The sequence below is a fragment of the Pan troglodytes genome, chromosome 5, assembly GCF_028858775.2.
Source record: "Pan troglodytes isolate AG18354 chromosome 5, NHGRI_mPanTro3-v2.0_pri, whole genome shotgun sequence".
In the NCBI taxonomy this organism is placed as follows: Eukaryota; Metazoa; Chordata; class Mammalia; order Primates; family Hominidae; genus Pan; species Pan troglodytes.
The window spans coordinates 133,784,816-133,800,774 of NC_072403.2; the positions used below are offsets into that span (position 1 = coordinate 133,784,816).

The 15,959-nt window shown below is 35.9% G+C and overlaps 1 long non-coding RNA gene across 4 annotated transcripts in view; it reads left to right on the forward strand.

Moving 5' to 3' along the window:
- Positions 1–15,959, forward strand: part of LOC104006967 (uncharacterized) — a 195,375-nt gene that overhangs the window by 140,741 nt on the left and 38,675 nt on the right. For all 4 annotated transcript variants that reach the window (XR_001718698.3, XR_680977.5, XR_008548641.2 and 1 more), the window contains 2 exons: positions 5,540–5,696; positions 10,810–10,989. This is a non-coding gene — a long non-coding RNA (uncharacterized LOC104006967). The remainder of the gene's footprint in view (positions 1–5,539; positions 5,697–10,809; positions 10,990–15,959) is intronic.

A 15,959-nucleotide genomic window follows, 5' to 3' on the forward strand; every position in this document is an offset into this window, starting at 1 on the left:
GGCTATAGAGCCAGATGCAGGCATGCACAAGTGCAGCAGGCCAGCTGGCTCTGTGTTAGCTTCCTCTCTGTGAAGTTTGGCTTATTCTCAGGGTAATTGAATGCTGCATGATTTCAAACACTGGGGTCTCAGCTGCTTTGCTGGGCCTACAGTCTAGGGAGCCAGGGTCATGGTAATGTAGCCACTCATGTGAATATGGTAGAATAATGGCAGAGCATAAAGGATGGAGACAGGCAGTGGCTACTGAGCCCCAGGGCAGGAAGCACTCTAGTAGTGGGTCTGGAGTCAGGGTGGTGCTGTGCTGTAGCAGCCTAGGACACAGGGGAGTAGTAAACAATGTAGGCTCCTACTTTGCAATGTAGTTGTGTGTTCTTCAGGCGACTCTCAAAACTGGATGTGGGGCTTGTAGGAGTATTCTGCAGCAAGGACTGCAGGTGTTTGTGGTGGTAATGGGGACTGCTACAGGTTTCCAGCTATCTTTTTCCTCATAAGAAGTTCCTTCTGGGTCTGAACCAATTCTGGTGGGGAAGACAATGTAGCAGATGTAGGTGATTTGCTCACCTCTCTATGATGCTGTGTTGAGTTTCTGTGCTGCATAAGAATTTCACCACTACCTGGGTGCTCTCCAGCTTACTTCTTCAGTCAATCCACTTGGAATATAGTAGTTTATTTATTGTTTTGGTGCTTTTTTTTTTGGAGGGACAAGCACCAAGTAATTCCAGCTGGCCATCTTGCTGATGTCACTCCTTCCTATTTACTTTCTTAACACCAGAGAGCAGGGTTTGTGATCAAATTTTAGTACTTTAAATTCCCTATGGGTAAGTACTTTTTATACCTTTGGGTTGATAATGAAAATAGTTGAGCCAGTTGTAAATATTTCCTTTTGGTGAGTGACAATACATTTTTTGCAAGATAAATGACTCTAATTTAAAGAAAATTATCTGCTGGCCTCTTTCTATGTTGTTACATTGACTAAAACCCTGTGACTAGATCAACAGTTTCAGATTTAATTAAAATATTAAAATTGCACTCATATGGGTGGCAAACAATGACATGGAAAGAGATTGAGTCTTTTGCCCAAAGTTACATGGCAGAGGTGGTATCATCATTAATACAATTTATTATCAGGGCAATAAGTGGATTTGAATTTGCAAGGATAAGAAGCTAACCTCAAAACACAACAAAGAAGAATGATTGATGAAATAGATGAGAAGATGACTCACCACCAAAGAATTATGATTGGCACGACTTTTATAACTTGCTTCTTATACTTGATCTCAAAGCACTCAATAATGAAATTAAGAAAACATTTAAAATGTTCAGCTTATGAAATTTATTTGCTTTCCTAAGATGGCATGCCCATTCATGACACTTGGGTTCAATGCACATATTTAATGGTAAGAAATCTAGCTTAGAAAAATAATAAAACAAGGAGCCATCAAAGCCCAAATCCACAGTCATTTTTAAGACACTGTTAAATGTTGCTTGCATCATTAAAAAAATTTTCATGTGCCTATCACTGAAGAATCATATACCCAATCTTAGGTAAAAATAACTGCATTTGCCAATAGTTTGCAGTTGAAATAAAAACAAAACTCTTCAGCCAGAGAAACCTTTTAAAATATTTCAATATTTGCCTATATCAATTTCCTGACATATATTAACTAATTTATGCCCTCAGGAGGTATTTTTTCAAAGATAGATTGTACAGGTCCTTTTTCTCAAGCAATTTATAGTTTAGAAAGGCAAATCAGCAATACTTATATATCAAGAAATTTTATTAGGTATTTCTGTTAAAAATATTGCCCCACTTTGTAAACATGTGAGAAAATTATATAAGGTGGGTTTGTTTCAAGACGTTTTTTAAAAATTTTTTTATTGAAGTAAAATATACATATAAACTTTGCCATCCTTACTATTTTTAAGTGTACAGTTCAGTGGAAATAAATACATTTATATTCTTTTTCCCCCCTATATCCCTCCGCCCACCAATCTTAATGAGATCCATTATTTTTTAGCTCCCATATATGAGTGAGAACGTGCAATGTTTGTCTGTCTGTCCTTGGATTATTCACGTAAGAAAATGGCCTCCTGTTTCATCCTTTTTGCTGCAAATGACAAGATTTCATTCTTTTTTATGGCTGAATAATATTCCATTGTATATATATATATGCCACACTTTCTTTATCCATCTATTCATTGATAGATACTTAGGTTGATTTCACATTTTGGCTGTTGTGAATAGTGCTACAACAGACATGAGAGTGCAGATATTTTTTGACATATTGACTTCTTTTCTTTTGGATATACATCCGGTAGTGAAATTGCTGGATCAAATGCAAGTTCTCTTTTTAGCTTTTTGAGGAACCTCCATACTGTTCTTCATAGTGGCTGTACTAACTTACATTCCCACCAACAGTGTATGGAGGTCCACCTTTCTCTGCATCTTCACTAGCAGCAGTTATTGTTTGTCGTTTTGATATAAGCCATTTTAACTGGGGTGAGATTATACCACATTGTGATTTTGGTTTGCATTTCTCTGATTATTAGTGATGTTGAACTTTTTTTATATATATTTGTTAACCATTTATATGTCTTCCTTTGAGAAATGTCTGTTCAGATCTTTTGCCCATTTTTAAATTGTATTATTTATTTCTTTTACTATTGAGTTGTTTGAGCTCCTCATATACTCTAATTACTAATCCCTTGTCAGATGGATAGTTTGCAAATATTTTCTGTGGGTTATCTGTTCACTTTCTTGTTTCCTTTGCTATGAAGGAGCTTTTTATTTGGACATAATCCTATTTGTCTATTTTTGCTTTAGTTGCCTATGATTTTGAAATTTTACACAAGAAATCTTTGCCCAGATCAATGTACTGGAGTGTTTCCCAATGTTTTCTTCTTGTAATTTTATAGTTTCAGGTCTTAGATTCAAGTCTTTAATACATTTTGATTTGATGTTTGTGTATGGTGAAAGGTAGGAGTCTAGTTGTATGCTTCTGCATATAGTTACCCAGTTTTCCTAGCATCCTTTATTTAAAAAAACTGTCCTTTTCTGATTGGAAGTTTTCAGAGTCTTTATCAACAATGAGTTGGTTGTATATGCATGAATCTGCTTTCTGTATTTCATTCCACTGGTCCATGTGTCTGTTTCTATGCCAGTACCATAATGTTTTGGTGACTATAGCTTTGTAATATTTTGAAGTAAGTTGGTATGATGCCTCCAGCTTTGTTCTTTTTGATGAAGATTGCTTTAGCTATTCAGGGTCTTTTGTGGCTCTATAGAAATTTTAGGATTATTTTCTGTTTCTGTGAAGAATATCATTGGTATTTTGATAAGGATTGTATTGAATCTGTAAATTGCTTTGGGTAGTATTGCCATTTTAACAATATTAACTCTTCCAATCCATGAGCATGGAGTATCTTTCCATTTTTCATGTGTTTCATCTTCTATTTCTTTCATCAGAGTTTTGTAGTTTTCCTTTATAGATGTTTTACTTCTTTTGTTAGATTGATTCCTAGGTATTTTAATTTTTTGTAGTTGTTATAAATGGAATTGCTTTCTTGATTTCTTTTTCAGATTGTTCACTGTTGATGCATATAAATTTACTATTTTTTGTATGTTGATTTTGTGTCCTGCAACTTTACTGAATTTATTTATCAGTTTTAACAATTTTTTTGGTGGAGTGTTTAGGTTTTTCTAAATATAAGATCATGTCATCTGTGAATACAGCTAATTTGCTTCTTCCTTTCCATTTTGGCTTCCCTGTCTTTCTTTCTTTCTTTTTTTTTTTTTTTTTTTTTTGAGGCAGGGTCTTGCTCTGTCATCCAGGCTGGACTTCAGTGGTGGGATCTCAGTGCAACCTCTGCCTCCTGGGTTCAAGTGATTCTCCCACCTCTGCCTCCCTATCTGCTGAGACTACAGGCACCCGCCACCACATACCTGGCTAATTTTTGTATTTTTTTGTTAGAGACAGGGTTTTCACCATGTTGGCCAGGATGGTCCTGACCTCAAGTGTTTCAGCGTCCCAAAGTGCTGGGATTAAAAGTGTGAGCCACTGCACCCAGCCTGTATGCCTTTTATTTCTTTCTCTTGCTTAATTGCTCTGGCCTTTCTAGATTTTTAAGTGTATATGTAGGCGCATCTGTTTTTTAAATTATTTTATTATTTCATTCCTTTTAAATAATTTATTTTTTTAGAGATGGCATCTCACTCTGTTTCCCAGGCTGGAGTGCACTGGTGTGATCATAGTTCACTGCTGCCTCAAACCCCCGGGCTTAAAGAATTCTCCTGCCTTGGCCTCCTGAGTAAATAGGAAAACCACTTGAACCCGGGATGGGGAGGTTGCAGTGAGCCGAGATTGTGCCACTGCACTCCAGCCTGGGTGACAGAGCAAGACTCCGTCTCAAAAAAAGAAAAAAAAAATAGCTGGGAGGGTTACGTCAAGGGATTATATTCTGGATTTAATCCCTCTCTGTTACCAAATGCCTGAAAATTTCCTGATAGTTTTTGGGGCCCCATCCTGCCCCCTTTATATCTGCCTATCTACCTACTCTAACAATAATATCTGCCTCATAGGGCTGATAAGAGGATTAAATTAGTTAATATACCTAAAGGACCATCAATTGTGGCTGTCACATAGTAGTAAATTAATAAATATCATAATTGTTAATAGTAGTATTATTTCACCAAAGCAGCAAAGTTACTTTATTGAAGAAAATAAGTTTTAAAGTTAGTTATATAAAAATATTTTAATATTGCACAAGTGAAACTGTGAACTCATTGATTCTTTTTATTTCACATTCAACCAGTTATGATAATGGGAAAACATAATCTGAATGTAACATTTTCTTTTTTATTTATTACATGACACACTAGCATTTAGCTCATAATTTTTTTTGACATTTTTTACCCATGAGAGTTAGTTTCAGCTCTTCAGTCTTGCTTATAGTTTCTTGAATCCAAGTTTGGTATTCCTCACTTTTCTTATGAACAGGGAGATTTTTCTGAAAAGGGAGATAGCACAATTTCATAGAAAATACATGCATGTTTGAATTGAACTTGATTTTTAATTTTTGCATAACATTTTAATTTATGTGTAACGTATGTGTATCTTAGTGGACCAATGATTTAATTGCTCTGAGCCTGAATATCCTTAGGTCTAAATTATAAACTATAAAGCATACCTTGCAGGATTATTGTGTTACCTATTATATATTTAAAATAATTTGCAAGTTGATGGCACATAATAGATAATCAATGATGGCATAAAGTTAAACAGAAACATCAGAAAAGAAGCAACATTTCCAACATATAATAAAAATTAGAACAAAAATAAGACTCTTCACCTTTAGTTTTGGAAAAAATTAAATATTTTAAAATTATGCAGTATGGCAGGTTGGAAAAAACTGGAACCCTTACAAATTGTTAATGAAAAGATAAAGGGGTCCATTCTGTAGAGAACAATTATGTAGTGTCTATCAATGTTTAAAAGACACATAGTCTTTGACCCAACAATTCCACATTTATTTAACTTAGGTAAGAAAAGAAAATAAGTGCAACATGCCAGAAATCCAGTAAAGCAGTTCAAGTATCAGAAGAGCATGAATCAAAACCAAGTGCAAGAAGAGGCACCTTGACATTGAACTGAAGGCCACCAGGTACTCACTGGGTCAATGACTCTTCTCATTTTTATGTAAGTATGAATCATCAGGTGAACTACTTAAAATGCACATTCTTGGACGAATTTCTGAAAAGCTGATGATTCTGGTCCTCAGAACATACTCGAAGTACCAAGGTTCAGGTACTTCCTGCTAAAGGAGTACTTAAACAAAAGAATAAAGAAATGGACACTTCAGTCCCCATGTCTACCCCTCCATGCCAGTGGCCAATAGCACTCAAATTCAGAACACCTTTTCTGATGACCCCATACTGTGTCCAGAATCCAGCCCAACATAATGTCCCATTTTCCAAGTGTAAATTGCTCAGGTATACTTGCAATATGTTAAAATGCTAAGCCCCTTTCATATTATTTCATGTGGTGGTAGGGGTGGTGGTGGTGGGGTTTCACACTTAGGCATGCACCAGAATCAGCTGGAAAGCTTGTTTAAATGAAGATTGCTGAGTCCAGTCTGGATGCTGGGTGGAGTTTTAGATTCAGTAAATCTGAGATGAAGCTGAGAATTTGTGCTTTCATAAGTTCCCAAGTTATACAGATGCTGCTGGTCAGGGACCACAATTTGAAAACCACTATCTTAATGCAATTGCTTCTGTGCAAGAAAACCAAAACCAAAACCCAAACAAAAAAGTTCATGCCAGTACTAAGTGACAAAAACCAAAAAGCTGTAATAAATTCAAAGGAAATATTTTTCTTCTTTGAATAAATCAAACTGGAAAAGCAGGACTTCTCAATCCTCCCAGAAGAAACAGGAAACAGGATTGGAAAGACAACTTCAAAGCAAAGGGCACTCCCTGGAAAATGCCCCACATCCAAGCTGAGAACAGTAGAAGTGTGCAAAAAGAAAAGTCTTAATCACTCTCTGAAACAAGGGCAACATTGACTCGTAAGATGTGTAAGCATTGTTCTTAAATGTAACACTAGATAAGGATTCATCTTGTGAACCGTAGGAGGAGGGAAAATATCTGACAGGTACCCATTTAAAAACATTTCATAACCATTCTCTTGATGAGTCTGTTGAGATGAAGTACTCCAGGTTGAGTTGTAATCTTTTACGTAAAACAGGAAGAAAAGAAGTATTCCGTGACATTCTTACTTTCCTCAAGCATTAAGACTAAAGAAATAATCAAAGAGAAGCAAATGTAGAAATGTAATGTAATTCTTTGGATGGAAATAGTGCCTTTAGGAATAAAATTAGGTTTACTTGACAAAGTTTATCCAGGGAATAGTTTGGGGTTGTTAGTGAGCTTGTAAATTGCCACTGTTACTAAGTGACTTTTAGAATACTTATTGTGAACCTCAGTAAGCTTGTGGATGGTTTTTCATTCTATCCCTGATGTTAATTGAACTAAAAATAAACGAGACATTTATCCAGAATGACTTACCACATCAATTATGAATTATGTATTTATAAGATTTCCTCTCAGATTTTTAAATCTTGGATTTTTTAAAGATGAATTAACACCTTACTTTGAGAAAAAAAATTAGTTACCTCTGGAAATTCATGGGCAAGTTAGCCAACAATGATAATGTTTATCCTAACAGGTGTGAAAGATTTCTGGGGGCATAAGTTTGCTCTTTAAAAAGGGAAAGGAATTACTAGATTTAGAATAACTTTCCCCAAAGCAGAACCTGGAATTCCTCCAACCCCTTTAAGTTCTTTAAGCCTAATAGTTTCTTTTTGTTGTTTCTAATTATTAAGTTATTATATAAAATTCAAGACCGTTTTACACATAAACAGCTAAAAATGAAATTTCCCCAAAGTCCATTAAGGGGATAGATGTTCCTTCTAGAATTTGTATGTTGTCTATCATTTAATCTCTCTATATCTGTGTGTGTGTGTGAGTGTGTGTGTGTATGCTTATCTGTGTAGTAAATATATTTATGTGTTTTTATTTGCAAATAATTTGTACCTTGCTTTTTTCATGCAGCACTGTGGAGATTTTTCTATGTTTATTCTATATCAAGATGTGTAGACCTATATCATTCACTTGATAGTGGTATGGGATTTCAGAATAGAGACACTAGTTCAGTTTAATATTCGTCCCATTGATAACTTTAAGCTGTTACCAGCATTTTTGCTCCTTCAATCAATGCTGTAATCAATGTTCTTATAAACATAACTTGGTGTACATATACAACAGCTTCTTAGATGGCATTGCTGAATCAAAGACTACATACTTTCAAAATTTTGATTGATTATGCCAAATTATCCTCCAAAGAGTTTGTATCAATTTGTCATTCTACCAACTGTGAGAATTCTATTTTATGCATCATCTCTCATAGTGAATGTTATTAAATATTATTTCCCAAATTAATAGGTAAAAAATGACATCTGCTATTCTTTAAGTTTATTATTGTTTATTGGTTAAGTTGAAAGGTCAGTGGAGAATTCATTCTAGTAACAGCAGGAGGAAGAAGGAAATGAAGGCAACAGCAACATTCAAAGAATATTAGATAAGGCAAAAGCTTAGCTGGTGAAATAGAAAGACCTCAAAATACAGTGGGCTAAATAATATGTAAGTTTCTCTCTCTCTCTCTTATGAAATGTCTGGCCAGTGTGGGCTGATGGGGCAGCTCTGCTGCAGGTGATTATTCAGAAACTCAGGTTTATAGCATTTGCTACCCCTAGGATATGATCCTCTTCTGTATGGTAGAAGCTGGGTTGCTGCATATCTATGCAACCTGTGGGAAGGGGATACCTAGCTACAAGGGAGGTTGAGATGTGGTTTCTAGCTAGACATTTATGCATTCAAAACCCCAAACACTAGATTTTAGCAACTTTTTACAGTGGAAGTGATGCCCCTGACAGCTGCTTCTCAAATGGATGAATTGTTCCTTTGCTCCAAAATTCTATGTATATGCCCTGTATGTCCCGGAGGCTTCATATAGTATCCCCAGGGATGAGAAAAAAAAATGTTTGCCAGGTGAATAGTTGCTATTCTATTAAGCAGGAGCTATGTTAATTTTCACCAGTCTAGATATCACTTTTAGTATAACAGCTAAAATCAGATAAAATTGTTGATAATTCACAGCCATTCTCCAAGGACCATCTAACCTTCTTCCTTGGGGCTGATTTGCAGTGTCCTCAAAAACTTCCCAGGTCTAGAAACTGAATGAGAGGCTATAAGAGGTCGTGAATACCCCCCCGCCCTTTGGCAACTCAAGCCAGATTTCTGTTTAAAAGACATACACTTTTTCCAATTATATAGATCAAGTAATACCTCATCAACTGCCCGTCCACTTTATTACAGGGAACATTGTCATTAGCCACCGCCACAGATTCCTGCAGGTCAAAACACTGATTGCCACCCCATCTCTGTGGCCGATTATGGTAATTGCAACCACCTTTTCTCTGAAGGTTAAGCACTACCACATGGCCTTTCCTACCCCAGGATTCCATTATTCTCATTGAAATGAGAGATTCCAAGAAATGAGAGATCCTAATACAATGGCCGCATCCCCCACTTTTATTTTCAGTTTGCCAAAGAGCCACTTCAAAACTTTCTGAAGATGCTATTCTCTTCATGGTGAATTTTCTTACTTGCCTTGATGGAAAGAGTACTAATTTTTTAATGCCTTCACAGAAAAAGGTACAGTGTTCTCTGGCATCTCTTGATGGACAGAGAAGGAAGGAGTGTATATTGCATATAATAAATCTGCCTCAAGACCTTAATTCTCAAAGTCTTGTTTTTTGTTTTTTTTTCTTCAAATTAGAGCAAGAAGGTTCTGGCAGATTAATATCATGAAATGTTGTTTTTCATTGAATCCAGGCTTCAGAAGCCAACAAAGGAAACTACTAGAGGTGCTTAAAGTTGCCTTGGCTGGCACACTAATTCAAAATACTGGGAAGTGCATCTATTATCTATTGATGAATTGCCTCAATTCACCCTTATATTTTGTCTTCCTCAATATAACACTCTTAGAAACCATCCCTACACAGGTTATAAGGTTCCTGATGATCCAGTTTTAAAAGATCTTTTAAGTCTTATGATATATACTGTCTCTTTTTGAAATAGGGTTATTAATTCTATACCTGAGGGCTGCTGAGATATAGCTCTAGTTATGGGTACAGAGGCAATGAGAGATAGTGGGGGGTGGCTTTTCAGAAGAACTGGCATCCCTTTGTAAGTCAAAAGTGCAGATTAGGTCATTGAAAGGTCTTTCTGCACAGAAAGTTTATTTTTCTAACACCGGGAAAGAAAGGCTCCTTTTTGCAAAATAATCTTCAAGTGATTTGGAAAATCAAAGTTTACACGTTCAAATGGGTCTATCCTATCCAAATATCCTCATCCCCAGTCTCACAGTGTAACTTTTCAACCAATGCCCTAACCTTATCATAAGTGCTTTGGTAATGATGTGCATTTATAAAATGCAGCAATTCTGCTACCTACGCAATTATACATTGGGGCCCAGTCTTCAGGCAGGTCTGCCCTGTAGTTACTAGATATAAGGGATTCTTTTAAGGTTCATTATAGGAGCTGTCTAGTTTTCCACTAGTGCTTTGTGTTTGAAATTTAAGTTGCTGTGCATTTTTCTTTTCTTTTTTTTTTTTTTTTTTTTTTGGTTAGCTCCCTGCATAGTCATAAGTAGCTAGCCAGCCCATACTTTTTATAATTACCATTATTGGATCCTCCATCCTATGCCAACACTGGCAATAATCTGAGTAATGATGATGCCACAGCAAGCCATTACCTATCTCCTATCTTCCTTCAGGAAGATAATGCCTTCATCCAACACTTAACAAACCAGCTTCTGAATACCCTATTGAGGAGCTACTTTATGTGGCTATTCCTGGTAGTAAATACTGTATTATTCAGAATCCCTACAGGAAACGATTCTCCCCAGATGGTTCAAATGCAGAGACTTTAATGAAGGACTACTGGGGGGTGAAGGGATAGTGAGCCATCCATGGACTAACATCAGTAAGAAAACATATTACTCCCAGGACAAAAAGGTCGGGGAGGAAATGAAGTTACTCAAACACAGAGGGAGCTAGGATTATTAAAAATATGGGTCACTTGGTTGAAGCATTGGTCTTGGAGGGATGCAGCTAGTGCTAAATATACCTGCCAACACATGGAAACATCAGGGAAGAAGTACTCTTACCTCTCTTTTTTGTATTCTCCAGTCTCCTGCCAGTGCTTCCAATCGCTGAACTGAACTGGAAACAAATCAACAAGGGAAACCAAGAGATGCATTCCTTGAAGTTCAGCCTCCTGGCCTCAAGTAAGGCAGAGGAAGAGAATACATAGATCTGTGGAGAAGAGTGGTGATGGTGGGAGCTGCCAATAAAGAACTATCAAAAAAGGTAACTATCTCACATGTCATCTCATTTTATCGTTGTACAAATGCTATCACCATTTCCCTGCATTTTATAAATAAGGAAAGTGAGGGTCAAAGTGGCCAAGTAAGTAGCTCACATAGCTAGTAAATAGCCATGCCAAGGATGAAACCAGATCTGTCTAGTGCATATTACAGTCCTTCCTCTGCCACACCATATCATGACTTAAACATTTAGATCTGAGCATGAAAATGAAAAGAGATTGAAAGTGATAGAGTTGGGAAGGGGAGTGGGCACACACAAAACATGTGTTTTTGACATTCTTGAAACAATTTTAAATACATGTTCTTAATAGAATTTATAATAATATGAGAAGATTTATTTACAAGTTTTTTACTTACCTGAATGTAGGGCTCATGAGGACAATGATTTTGTTTTTCTTCTTTATTGCTATATTCCTGGTGACAAGATCATTGCACAAAATTTAGTAAATTTTCAAAGAATATTTGTTGAATTAAAAACTAAACAAATGAATAAATTAGTGGGTCAGGATATATGCATGTTCCTTTGGAAAACTAGTAACATAGAACTGTAGCCTGAAATAATAAATTTTTAAATAATTATTCATACCATCAAGCATTTCCTGAATATTTCCAGGAAAAAAAATACCAAGTTATATAGGTATCTATTTTCTTGTTTAAATACAACAATTGTAGTTACACCTATGCTAAAGGCAATCAGTTCTGTCTTTACACCAAGTTTTGACCTCTATGATAACAAAATAATATATTGACCACAGTAACCTTTTAAACACTTATTAAGAAACAGTTATATAAAAATTATTTCTCTTATTTAAGATAAAAGTCACTTGTCCTTTCATTTTTTCCTTACACAAACATTTCCAGATAAATTACCCTTTTGGGTACCCTCTTCTGTGCATAGTTCAATTTTTCATTAATTTTCTGAAAATGTTAATACTTGGTAACATAAACAATATAGTTCTTCATATGTTTACTGACTTATCAAGAGCAAAGTGGAGTGATTGCCTTCCTTTTTTTGGGAAATATATCTCTGTTAATTAACCTATTTGGGAACTACATCTCAATTAACCTATCAGTAAAAACAATTTTCCATTATAGCCATACTCTGTTGTTAATTCAAATCGAGTATGCAGTGAACTAAAAGCATCAAGTAATTTTCACAAAAACTACTCTTAAACAAAATTCATTGTGTATAGGTCCACCTGATAGTCTTAAGACCAAATTTTGAGTTTAGCCACTGGACAATTTGCAGAAGTGCACCCATATGTGTTTTGCCCACCACTTTATCTGTAACATGTAGCACAGTAGCTCATATACAATAATAAAAGGAATAATAATGGTAAACATTTATGAGTGTTTACTTATTTTCCAGGCACATAATACATATCAGATTACTGTTTCAGTCACTAGAGTTGGCTCCTGACTAGTTAGTGAGACTTTATCATTACCAGTTTTGGTGACATATGTTAAATTCCAGGTTTAGGATGATAGTAGGAATTCATTGTGATTCATTCATTCATTTCCTTGTAATGTTTTTTAAGGCTCACTTGGCACTGAATAGAGACCTCAGATTCTAGTCTATTTGATCTGCATAGACTCACAATGAGTATTACCAGAGCTGTTTCATCCCATTTACCTAGCACTCACATTTTGTTACATTTTCCTTTTCTAATTTCTTATTTTTTTAGTTAACTTTTTGTATAACTTTCCTTATTCCGTGCTTTAACCTAAACCATGGAATCAGAGGTAGAGAAAATAAAGGAAAATCACTGCAATAACCAAGGATGTACTGGGGTTTGGGAAGTATAATTATGTTTGATAAACACAAGAGACAGACAAATGTTTCTGAGAATGCTTGCCTATCTGTATAAATGGCTATGAAATCCTGTGTGTTCATTTGTAATTGGCATTATTACATGAGGTTGATAAAATGTGTACAAATCATTTTCTAACATACAACATTGTCTTAAATGCAACATTGATTTTTAATGGAACTTATTGTATAATATAACACCAGTGGCAAGTCACATCACATTTAATGTGCAGCCTGAGGTGGAGTCCAGAAACAATGTAATATTTTACCTCCCATTGGTCACTATAGGTTCAGTAATTTTTCTCAATTCTCCTTCCTGCCATGCGTCTGGCAGTGCATGACTATGAGTGGAGATTTCTCTATTCCCCTGATGTTCGGTTTGGCCACATGAAGTTTTTGGCCAATGAATATAGAATTCTGAGTCAAGATCTTAAGAGACATCCTAGGTGTTTGCTTGCCTCCTTGGCCTTCTGTGAGCCACTGTGAAGAGAACATGACTTGGATAGCTCCTGGTTCTAGGGGTATGTGGAGACATACAAAGCCCACTCGTAGTTAACCTGAAGCCTGGGATGCAGCACAGTCAACTCAGCCTACAGCAGAACCATCCCAAACAAACCACAGACCTGTAGGACAGGAAATAAACACTTGTGGTTCCAGTGCACTGAACTTTTGAGTAGTTTGTTATGTAGTATCATAGTAGCTAGAGCTGATTAATACAGTTACATTGAATTGAGGGAAATTTTCAAAAGAAAGGATAAGAGCAAACAAAGTTAAAGATGATGTCAGGAAAGGAGCACAAGAGAGAACTTCTCTTTTTAAAAGCTAAGAGAGAAATGAAAGTTATTAAAAAGAAACAAAGTTCCATTTGCCTTCAATTCCTGGCCTGCTCTCAAACACTGGATTAAATTAATTGTTATCCCCATATTAAAATTTCAGTTTTTAGGGTGCCCACTAGAGTGAGTAGTGAATAAAAATATCTAGTAGCAAAGGAATAGTCTAATTTTCTTAAATAGGAATACACTGGGAGATGCAGGGTAGGCACAGACGGGCTGTGTATTTCAGCCTGCCTGAGTCACAATTTCCAGTGAAATTCTGTGTGCCTCTCAATTAGGTTTAAATGTTAGAGGTCCATTTATAGAGTACAGTATATCTGCTTTTGATATCCCAATCATATGTCATGGAAAAAATAATAGGGACTTGGGGAAGAAAAGAAAAGAAAAGAAAAAGACAACATTCTTAAGAATAAAAGTTCTGAAACATGACGTGAGTTGAAGCTTCCTTTGAGTATCTCTTTGCTCCCATCATATTAGGAGAAGCTGAATGGAAAAACTGATCCATTATTTTTAAAACTGGAAAATTAGAAAATTACTCTTCAATGCTTTTATGAATATATAACTAATGAGAAATAAATTCAGTTACATTCTTTAACTGCTACCCCCTCCCCCAACATGAGTGATGTCTCTAATTCAGCATGACCTACTGTCAGCTCAGGAAATTTCCATCCTGAGATTTTCCTAGCAGAGTCAAAATCAGTCACCATCAGAAACAGATAAAAAATGATTTAAATGAGAGTGCTTGAAACTGCATTTAAATTCTATCTTGAAAAGTTGCAAAGTGCTTCGTTAATAATTTTCCATAGTATCATTTTTAAACTATTTTGGCATGCTCCATAAACAATACGTACATTTACTGTTCACATAGTTAAGAAAAAGACCTTATATTTCTTGGAACAGAGTATCTTTGAGAAAACAGAAATTCATCCCAGTCCACTGACATTATCCAGCTCATTACGGGTGACAGACAGGTTTGGGTAGACCTTGGCCTGGCAGTAGATTGGAATGAAAGGGGAATTTGGAACAGGTTGGTCTCTCAGGTATGGGTTCCAGGTGGAAGAAACATTGTTTGGGTTTTGGGAAAGCCTCCATCCCTTTTTCCCAGCTGTTTAACAACACATTCTGCAAAGATGTTATTTCTGTACTATTCTAGGCCTACTGTTAAGAGAGTCCCAAGATCCATCCATTTTCCCTTTATTTTTTTCCCCTAAATTTTGTAAGGCTGTTTCAGAAAGCCCAGTGAAGAGGCAGAAACAACACATTTAGGAGACAGAGTCATAAAGGAGATATGGATTCATAATCTAGTCAGTTATTAATTACATAGTGAGTAGACTAAGAAACAAGTAGAAAACTTGTTTCTACTTTCTATCACTGGGATAAAGGAAACAAGATGGAACAAGAAGGAGTTCGTAGACAACCCAAATCACAATTAAAGCAAAAATAGTCAAATGGATTTGTTCAAAACATTTATTTAGGCAATATTCAACATTTGGGAACAAAAGTACGATTCTGTAGGCATCATTCAAAAGTGTAAAAATAATATAATTTTAGTTCACAAAGACCTTAAATTTCAAATAAACTTTCATAAATCATGAACAAAAAATTTTCTGTTAGTCTGACCTGTTTACATTTAATAAATTTATCTTTTGTCAATTATTGGAGTAGGAGCTGTGCAAGGCAAAATTAAAGCCCATGCTCCCTTCCTTTCCTCACTTAATTCCTCCAGTTTCACAGCCAACATAGTGGCTTTGTCTGGGTTTAGGGCTGACCCTATAATTCACTCTCAGAAGATAGACCTAAGCCAGGGTTAAGTTAGAGCTGGGACTGAATTCACCTTCTCACCACCTACAGCACCAAGTGCAGCATCCAATATGTAGCAAAGGCTTCATCAATATTTGTTGTATGAAAACGTGAATAAGAGACTGTTAGCCAGGAGAGGAGTGTTGATGTTTAAGGGGCTCAGTTCTCAACACCTCTCTATTCTGTTTGACTTATGAACTAACTGAGAAGTAGGACAAAAGAGTAAGTCAGATGGAAAACAAAATAATTCCCAATGAAGCTAATAAAATAGAATATGGTTTAAATGTGCGGGCAAGTGAACTTCCAAATACTGATCCTCAGAACTAGATAAACTTACCTACCCAGGTACAAAAAGTACTGGACTACCAGATGCCTTCTCCCAAAAAGAAATGGGGATAGAAAGAAACTAGTTTATATGTATCTAGTTTTTTTCAGATTTACCCATCAGATTGAATATTGTGTCTTTTTGAAGAGAAGCAAATGAAAGAGTAGAGAGAGGCTAAGAGCATC